Source organism: Arachis stenosperma, chromosome 7 (genome assembly GCF_014773155.1).
Source record: "Arachis stenosperma cultivar V10309 chromosome 7, arast.V10309.gnm1.PFL2, whole genome shotgun sequence".
NCBI classification, from domain to species: Eukaryota; Viridiplantae; Streptophyta; class Magnoliopsida; order Fabales; family Fabaceae; genus Arachis; species Arachis stenosperma.
In genome coordinates this window covers 51,850,158-51,852,635 of record NC_080383.1, presented here as the reverse complement: position 1 = coordinate 51,852,635, position 2,478 = coordinate 51,850,158, and the positions used below count along the sequence as shown (strand labels likewise).

General features: G+C 35.2%; 1 non-coding gene across 1 annotated transcript; it reads right to left on the bottom strand.

Annotated features, from left to right (window-relative positions):
• Positions 1-2,119: 2,119 nt before the first annotated feature.
• On the bottom strand, positions 2,120-2,227 carry LOC130942558 (small nucleolar RNA R71). The gene has a single exon (XR_009071126.1). It is a non-coding gene; the product is annotated as a small nucleolar RNA R71 (small nucleolar RNA).
• Positions 2,228-2,478: the final 251 nt, after the last annotated feature.

Below are 2,478 nucleotides of genomic sequence, written 5' to 3'. Positions count from 1 at the left end.
ATCTGATTGGACCGAGGTTTCAACTTATCACCACAAGAGCTTGTTGATTTTCATCAATTTTGCTTTTGGAGCAGTGATCTGCTAAGGCTTGGCTGACCTTTGGTCATGTCTAGTGTTTTGGACCGAAGCTTTCTTTGAAAGTTTGGCTGGCTGTGAAGCCATGTCTAATTCCTGGACCGGAGTCTTAGACTAGCATTGCACTGATTCCTGGAATTCTCACTAAGAATTTTGATGTTTTCACTTAATTTTCGAAAAACAAAAAAAAAATTTCACAAAAACCATAAAAACCAAAAAAAAAAAAATTTTTTTTTCAAGAAACATCAAATATTTTCTATTTCTTCTTTTTTCTTGCTTTAGTCTAGTGTCTCATCTTAAGTTTGGTGTCAAATGCATGTTTTTGTTATATTTTTCGAATCCATGCATGTACTTCTTTGTTTTGATCTTTAAATTCTATTGACTTGAGTGTTCATGTGTCTCATATAGTGTCAGTAGCACACAAACTGCTAAGTTTGGTGTCTTGCATGCATTGTTAATTGATTCCTGTTGCATTTTGATTATTAAAAATCCAAAAATATTTTTAAATTGTGTCTTTTCAAGTCAATGATACAAAGAATTGAAGATTCAGAACACACTGCAGAGGAATTATACAGAAAAAGCTGAGCATTCAAAAATGCCCAGTGAAGAAGGCAGACTGGCGTTTAAACGCCAGCCAGGGTACCTGGTTGGGCGTTTAACGCCCAAAGAGGTAGCATTTTGGGCGTTAAACGCCAGAATGTATACCATTCTGGGCGTTTAACGCCAGGATGGTGCTAGGAGGAAGATTTTGTTTTCAAAATCAATTTTTTTCAAGTTTTCAAAGTTTTTCAAAACCAAATCTTTTTCAAATCATATCTTTTCAATCAAATGTTTTCAAAATCAATTTCTTTCCTTTTTCAAAGATACTTACCAACAATTAATGATTTGATTGAACATTTTTTGCCTTTTCTATTAAGAAAGGTTTTATGTTTGAATCATATCTTTTCTTGTTAGGCAAGTCATTAATATTTTTTTTAAAATCATATCTTTTCAAATTGTTTTTAAAATCATATCTTTTCAAATTGTTTTCAAAATCATATCTTTTCAAATTGTTTTCAAATCATATCTTTTAAAATTGTTTTCAAATCATATCTTCTCAATCACATCTTTTTAAAACCATAACTTTTCAATCAAATCTTTTTTTAACCTCATCTTTTTCAAAATAGTTTTCAATCAAATCTTTTTGACTTCTAATTTCAAAATCTTTTTCAAAAATCACTTTAATTCTTCCCCACTTTCAATTTTCGAAAATTATCAATCAATTTTTAAAATGTTTTTGACATCTTTCTAATTAATTTTCGAAAATCCTCTTCCCTCCTTCTCACATCCTTCTATTTATGGAGTACTACTCCTTCTTAATGCACAATTCGAACTCTAAACTAATCAAGTTCGAATTCTTCTACCTTCTTTTCTTCTATCTTTCTTTTCCTCTGACACTTCAAGGAATCTCTGTACTGTGACATAGAGGATTCCACATTTCTCTTGTTCTCTTCTCTTTCATATGAGCAGGAGCAGAGACAAAGGCATTCTTGTTGAAGCTGACCCTGAACCCGAGAGAACCTTGAAGAGAAAGCTAAGAGAAGCCAAGGCACAACTCTCTTTAGAGAACCTGACCGAATTCTTCAAAGAAGAAGAACACATGGCAGCCGAAAACAATAACAATGCCAACAATGCAAGGAAGGTGCTAGGTGACTTCACTGCACCTACTCCTGATTTCTATGGGAGAAGCATCTCTATCCCTGCCATTGGAGCAAACAACTTTGAGCTTAAGCCTCAATTAGTTTCTCTAATGCAACAGAATTGCAAGTTCCATGGACTTCCAATGGAAGATCCTCATCAGTTCTTAGCTGAATTCTTGCAAATCTGTGACACAGTCAAGACTAATGGGGTTAACCCTGAGGTCTACAGACTGATGCTATTCCCTTTTGCTGTAAGAGACAGAGCTAGAATATGGTTGGATTCTCAACCTAAAGAAAGCCTGGACTCTTGGGAAAAGCTAGTCAATGCCTTCTTGGCAAAGTTCTTTCCACCACAAAGATGGAGTAAGCTTAGAGTGGAAGTCCAAACCTTCAGACAGAAGGATGGAGAATCCCTCTATGAAGCTTGGGAAAGATACAAACAATTAATCAGAAGATGTCCCTCAGACATGCTTTCTGAATGGAGCATCATAGGTATTTTCTATGATGGTCTCTCTGAACTATCTAAGATGTCCTTGGATAGCTCTGCTGGAGGATCTCTTCATCTGAAGAAGACGCCTGCAGAAGCTCAAGAATTGATTGAAATGGTTGCAAATAACCAATTCATGTACACTTCTGAAAGGAATCCTATGAACAATGGGACTAGTCAGAAGAAAGGAGTTCTTGAGGTTGACACTCTGAATGCCATATTGGCTCAGAACAAGAT